Consider the following 7,825-nt stretch of genomic DNA (forward strand, 5'->3'; position numbering starts at 1 on the left):
CAGGTAGTGTGGGAGAAGGGCCAAACTTCAGGAAAGTCCACATGTTTATTATAATACCAGCATTATTATATTATTGTAATATATATTATATAATATATAATACATATTATAATTATAATTACTATACTATATATAATATATATATTATATAATATATAATACATATTATAATTATAATTACTATACTATATATAATATATATATTATATAATATATAATACATATTATAACTATAATTACTATACTATATATAATATATATATTATATAATATATAATACATATTATAATTATTATACTCTATAAACCAGTTGCTTCTACCTGTCCAATCCAGTCCTGCAGGAATGTTGGCTGGCGGGGACCAGGAGACGTGCCTTTTCTGCTGTGGCGCCTGCCCTCTGGAACATCCTCCCTCCTGAGATTAGGATGGCCCCGATCCTTTGGGCCTTTCAGAAGGCCTTGAAGACCTGGCTTTATGCCCGGGCCTGGGGCCCTGAGCGTGTGAAGGACCCCATTTCATGGTTGTGCTGATACTGACAGTTTTTTAAGATCTCTTGTCTGTATTTGTATTTATATTTAATTTTTTGTACTGTTTTAAGTGGTGACTCTTTTTATTGTTGTTAGCCACCCAGAGTCACTGGTCTGAAATGGGCGGCTATATAAATTGAATGAATAAATTAATTTATATTATATTATATTATATTATATTGACTTACATAACTGCTCATATTATAACCACCACCCTGGGTGGTGCACAAAATAGTAAAAACAACAGAATCCCCCAAGGCATGAAACAAAAACCCATAAAAACTCATTGCACCCTGGGGCAACACTCTCCCATACATCTATCCATACACCATTGCCTGGGCTCCAGCCTTATCCTCCCCCAACCCTTGTGGGAACAGCCAGCCCTTCAAGGCCTTCTGGAAGGCAAGGAGGGCGGGAGCCTGCCGGATTTCGGTGACCCACGGGGCACAGGCAGCTATGGAGAAAACACGCTTCCCGGGTCCCAGCAGATGACAACCTTTCAGGAAAGGGAGCTGGAGTGTGCCCACTCTATCTGACCCGGTGGGATAAGCAGATGCCCTCAGGGAGAGCCGGCCCTGCTAGTAGCCTGGTCCCCTGCCATTTACGGCCTTAAAGGTGCTAACCAGCACCTTGAATTGCACCCAGGAAGAAATTGGAAGCTGGTGCACTTCACACAGCAGTGATTGTAACATGAGTGAATCGTGGGGCTCCCAGAACTGTGTGTGTACCACCGCATTCTGGACCACTTGTAGTTTCAGGATGGTTTTCAACAGCAGCCCCAAGTAGAGCACACTGCAGTAATCCAACCGGGGAGTGACCATGAGCAAGGCCTCCCAGTCCAGAAATGGCCACAGTTGGTGCACGAGATAGATCTGCGCAAAGGGCCTCCCAGCCACGGCTGCCACCTGCTCCTTGAGCACGAGCCACGAGTCCAGGAAGACCCCCCAAAGGCCAACCAGCTGTGTCCGAGGCAGTGCTACCCCAACAAGCGTCAACGATGGACATATCGCTGGACCCAGGAGGCCCCAAAAGCCAGAGCCACTGTATCTTGCTAGGGTTGAGTCAAGCTAGCTTGTCTCCATCCAAACCCCTACAGCTTCCAGGCCAGCACCAAGATAGCATCGCTTGGCCAGCCAGCGGTGGAGATGATACCACACCCCGTGCCCCTGGATAACCTCTCCTGGCAGTCTCATGTAGATATTAAAAAGGAGGGGTGAGAGACTCAAGCACCCCACATTGCAGGGACCTAGGACTTGATCCCTTCCTCCCCTCCTCCCCCAGGACTACAAAGGAAGGAGAAGAGCCACCCCAAAACAGCAGTGTTATTTTGCAGATAGGTGTGGGTATTCCACGTTGCCTAAAATTATACAGGAATAGTGGATAAAACCTTTCGCCCAGTGTGGAAGGAACCATTTACACCCAGTCATTTTTATTGACTTTCATGACATTTGTATTCATTTCAGTTGATGTAAGCTTATTTTATTCTCCCACTTCTGCCCCTTCTTTTCAAAACGGCTTGTGCCAGTTTGCTTTGAAGCCTCCCAACTGGGTTTAAAACTTACAAGACACAATCATTTTTCACACCTATATACAGAGATTAAGCAGGCAAGCTTCAATAGAACAGAAAGGGTGCTGGGAAGAAGAAAGAGACAAGGGGAAACTGAAAATGCGAATTGGTCTTCAAGCTTTTTTATGTTGCATATATTTGCAGGAACTTTTCTGTGTTGCTTTAGACTTTTTCTCATCTCTTCACAGACCATCTGCTAAATGCCATTCTCGTAACTTCCAATATGTTCATTGCCTTTTTTCTCAACCGAAGCAATACTCAAATACCTACAGTGCACCATAATCACTAATATCATTTTTCCAAATGTAAATTTATTACATTTACAGTATTTATTACGGAAGACTGTTTCCTAATAGGTCTTTAGCACTGGATGAATACGTTGGGGCTCGCTCCTTCCCAACACTGAATTACTACAGGAGTCTAATTCCAAGGTCCTCTCTTGTCATGAAGACCTTGAACAAGGGTTAACTTCTTCCCTCCACAAACCACTTAAGGGACAGAAGGAGAAGAATAAGGGTGGCCCTGCCCACATTAGCTGTTATCCTAACTAATCTTTGGCCTCCAACAGATCAGTGCAAAGTATATTGCTACAAAAGCAGCCGTGTGTCTTGTGGCTCCTTGTAAAACAAGCAATTGCGTTATTGCACAAGTTCTCATGGATCACAGTCTGCCTGAACCACAACAGTGCAGAAAGTAATACAGTACCTGTGTTCATTTTTAAGGTGGCCCACAGCCTTCTGTGGTTCTCTCAAGCCCAAGACAGGAAAAGCGTGCTCCCCTTCTGCTTTACTGAAACATTCCTTAATGCAGTGTTTCTTAACCTTGGCCGCTTGAAGATGTGTGGACTTCAACTCCCAGAATTCCCCAGCCAGCCATGGAGTTGAAGTCCACACATCTTCAAGCGGCCAAGGTTGAGAAACACTGTCTTAATGCATTCCATCAATAAGGTTCAGTAGAATTGGAAAGCTTAGGCCAACCTCCCCAAATTTTGCAATGATAAAGGTAGGGAAAGATGACTAGAATCCAGTTAGGATTCTAAAAGCTGGCAATAAGTGGGCTTAAGAAATGCTCTTGTTGTCCCAGGAACTCGGAGGGGGATTCTAGCCTGGCATGCAATTTTGCCCAATAAACACACCAGGGTGGAGATAATAAATTATTTATTCTGCACAGAATAAAGTGCCCAGGACAATTTCCAGAGCAGGCACACCTATTTGTCAATCAACACAACGTTTATGCATTCCTGAAGCAAAGAACGACACAATCATTGTCAGACAGCCTTGGGTAGACAAAACACTCCCAAAAGGTGGGCAATATTGCCCAAAGGTGGGTGCTTGTTCTTGCTAAGGGAGATATGAGTAGGTGGTTTCTTATCTTTCTCCTTGTTAGCGCAGGTGAGCAAGCTGGTTGCTCCTGTGGGGAGGCATCACTGTACTGGCCCTTCTCAGGTCTAACTGATAAGAAATGGTATATTCAAAGAGAAAAGAATTTGGACGGGTTTGCAACTTCATTATCTGCCCTGTTCCCATCAGCTAGCGAAGGTCAGTTCTGGGCCATACATGTTGATGCTGCCTTCTTCTCATTAACCCTAAAATCGCAATCACATCACTTTCACTCTCTGTATTTCTGTACCGCTCTTTGAAACCTAATCTGTTTCCCAAAGGGGAAAATGGGATCGAGGGTACATTCAGAAGGACAGACTCCTTCTTCCCCAAAATAAATCTTTGGATATCATGATTGTTTTCATTTGAGGGCATAATCCACGGGGGGCAGATGTCATCCCAGCATGTCCTACTGTGTGTGGGATCTACCCGGTGATCACATTCACATCATGCTGTAGTTTGTTTGGCTGAGTTGCCCAACAACACCCTGAACCAATTTCAAGGTATACAACTAGAAGGACAGGAATCACACAGTATACTATGCCCAAACTAAATTAACATATGATGTCTTTGGTCAAAACAGCAGCCAATCTTTGTTCTGTTTTATTTAACGTCGAGATTCACGGAAGGGAGTCAAGTGCATAAGAATACATGCCCTACAATTAAGGAATATGATCATCTATCTCACCCAGAATCAGAACTCAGGGTGCCGTGGAAGAATCTAACTGTTTTAATCCTCAGGGAGGACAGAGCCCAGACAGTCTCTTGTAGATCTTGATTTATCTCCTTGCCTCTCCTGCTTTAATCATGCAAGATGCAGATCCATACACCCTAATCTCCCCAGTTCGCAGATTTATGCCGTAATCAGATCACTGGTTCAGACTGGTGGTAAGAGTGTGCAAGATAAAAGGAACCATGATGTCTGCAGCTGTCCTGTTAAAATCCCAGGCTAAGAGAGCTATGTAAGCAGAGAAGATCTACCTTTTTTCCGGTGCTTTCTTTCTCATCCAGATGGACAAAGACCAAGGCAGACTCAAAAGAGAGGGTTTTACCAGCTTCACAAAGAGAAGCCTGCAATTTTTCTATTGCAGACTGGCCAGAAATAATGATTGGGTCGTAGTAGCAAAGAAAGTGTGTGAAGATTAGAGGCAATTCAACCATTAGATGCAAACTGAACGGGGCCCAGAAGGTCCTACATCTTCCTCAACCATCAACATAGCTTGCAACCCACAAGGGCTGGATTAATGCAAAATGTGAAGCCCAAAAGCAGCCACAAAGGTCTCCCATGACCTGTGAATGTACATAAGCTAAGGAAGCGATGTCTTAGGATTTCAGCCCAACTCAGAACTTCATCCCAGGTAGTCCACGGGCTGCTCTTGCTCTCAACAACAGCAAAGCATTTCAGAATAAGACCCGTGTTGCTAAGCCATCGCCAGCCTGAGATTTCCACTAGCTGGAGGGATGCCATTTTGAACACAGAGATCGCCAATTGCTGCACAAGATTCCATAGCAGATTCATCGAAGGAACAAACAGCCCGTGCTAAGAGTGATGTTCCCCAAAGTGGTGCCCTCCAGATGTTTGGGACCAACTCCCATAATCTATAGCCAGCACGGTTGTTGAAAGCATGCACCTGCCCTCTGGTCCCAGTTCAACGTTCATCAGCAATCTACAGATCTCCAGACAATTTGTCACCAACTGTCTCCAATCTCTTTCCCATTGGCATGGCATGGGTGAGGCTGTTGCCCACATACGAAACAGGAAAGCTGCTTGTTATCCCTAAATGGAGAATCCAAACTGGGAAAATGGATGTCAAAGTGAACAGCACAGTGCGTGGTAAAATTAGCAGCACTGGTACATACATAAACTGTTGACATACTTTCTGGGGCGGAGCTGTGTATGGAAAAACTCTTCTAATTGGCATGGAATTGCCAGGACATCTCGTCCCAACGTTTTCGCTTTGATGAATCTGAGAGATTATATTTTGAAATCTGCATTAAGTCTCTTTCAAGTTCCTTGGCAAAGAGCATAGTTTTACGTAAACAGAACAACATTAATCTTCCTGATATTAAGGAAAGGATTCAAGATAGGTGCTTATGACCCATTTTTTAAACTATCTTTATATTCTAAAAATGAGAAAAGAAAGAAACATGTTTCTGTATGGTCTAGATTTCATGATAAGTTTAAGGGCTGAATTAATTTTATATTGATACTATATGGATCTTATTTTGATTCAGTCCATTTTCTTATGTTTATTTTATTCGAATTGTTATAATGTAGGTAGACTTTTTACAGTATATTCACTAGAATATTTTGTTTGTTATATTTCATCAGAAAAATGAAAAATTATAAAGATTCTTTAGATTGAAGATGGGTTTCCATTTGTTCTGGGCAATATAAAAATAGCATCTGGAGCAGTGTCTCTCAACCTTGGCAACTCGGAGATGTGTGGACTTCAGCTCCCAGGATTCATTCATCATCATCTATTTTGAAGTATAGTCTGATGTATATTCTGATATTCCCCTTTCAGAATATAGGGGACTGAGAGAATACTCGCTCTCCCAGATGGAAGCAACTCAAACTTTGCAAAGAAAGTGCCCACTTGCTTTGCTAAGGAGAGCTGCACTGAGACAAGAGTTAGAAGGCAAATCTGGGGGGAAGAAAAAAGGAGAAAAGAGAGAGGGGAAATCCAGAGAGAGATCAAAGCATGACAAAAGGGAATATAAAATTATGAACTGGGAGGTATTTCATGACTTAGGGCTATTACACGTTTATTCACGGCTGCCAAAGAAACAGTGTTCCCCACTGATATCAATGCTTCAAATGTTTTCCACATGGACTATATTTTATGAACGTGTATGTGTGTGTGCGCGCACACGAGTGCAAGGATAGTACACATATTTCTGCACCTCGTCTTTCAAGTTAAAGCTTCAGCAGTAAGATGCTCCTCTTTTATTCCCGTCGGTTTTATCCTCAGCTTGATCAAAGGAGATCAAACGCTGGGCGGTGGAGAAGGACATCTGGGCTTATCTGTGGCAACTGGTTCCAGCCTGACAGAAATAGGCAATGAAAAATGTCATAATGAGCCTCTTCTCTTTTTTTTTGCACTCATGCTGTTTTTATCGGAAGGAATCTTCCTTTTGTCCATGTGGTTAACGGCACTTCTTCCAACAATTCAAACGGATCGCAAAACGGCAGGCCCAGCGCAGGCCCACACGAGGATCCGCGAGGGCAGACTGAACTAGCGGCGTCCACAACCCGAAGTGTAACCCGGGACCTTCAACTCACATTAGCTGAATTTGGCTTTGCGTCAGACACAACCTGGTGTCGTTGCACAATTGGCGCTAAATCGAACATCGCATTATTCGAACTTGCATTAATTGCAACGTAGCTGGATGGAGAGAAAAAAAGAGCTGCAGAAAAAGCTTAAAGAAGAAAAGGCAGTGGGCCGAGCGGTGGGCAAACCCCGTGGAAGCAAGAACGGGGTCCCGGGGTAGAAAAGTATGGGAGGTAAAGGGGGTGGGGTTGGTGTAACTTAGCTAAACGTTCCTTCGTTTTCTTTTTCTCTTGCTTCTTTTTTTCTTACAATGTCTTATTTCCCTTCTGCACTGTGCATAATTTATTTATTTATATTTATATTTCAAATTTAGATACCGCCCATCTCACAAAAAGTGATGTTGTTTACACCCCAAGGGGTGGGTGATGAATATATGCGTTTGGGGAGGGAGGGAGGGAGGGAGGGAGGAGGGAAGGAAGGAAGACCTGTAAAACCAATAATTTAAATTGCACTGGGCTGGCCTATTTTCAGTGATAGCAAATCAATTCATCTACTGCTGGCTCAGCAAGATTAAACACTGGGCAAATAATCTTAAGCAAGGCCGTGTCCAAAGAGCAGATCTGGATTGTCTCCAGGGCTTTCAGCACCGCACTGCATGAAGCCTCCTTTCAGTTTTAACTGCGTCTCACTATTCAGCGTGGCTGCGTGAGGAACCCACTTCTTTTGCCCCTCGGCCATTACAGCCTCCGTCCTCCTCGGGCGAATGGCCGCTATCCTAGAGGCTTCGGGGTCCAAACGTTTCCGAACGCTGAAGCTGGAAAACGCGGCTCCACCCCTAGGATTGAGGAGCAGGGTCAGGACTGGCCTGGAGGCCTTGCTATGGGCAGCAGATGAAGCAGGTTGTGCTCCCGAGCGCACCCCTGGCCTCCCTAAACTGCAGATGTGGCCACAAAGCAGTTTCTGGATCGTAGGTTTTAACGGTGGCAAAAGGCAGCGTTAAAAAGTCTTGCGGATTCCTGCCGTTAAAGCCAACCAGGGAATTCAAGGCCCAGGAAGCGGTGAATGCTCCTCTCCCAC

The sequence above is a fragment of the Python bivittatus genome, unplaced genomic scaffold, assembly GCF_059951505.1.
Source record: "Python bivittatus isolate LINGU-HERP-01145 unplaced genomic scaffold, Pbiv_v1 ctg000440_np1212, whole genome shotgun sequence".
Lineage (NCBI taxonomy): Eukaryota > Metazoa > Chordata > Lepidosauria > Squamata > Pythonidae > Python > Python bivittatus.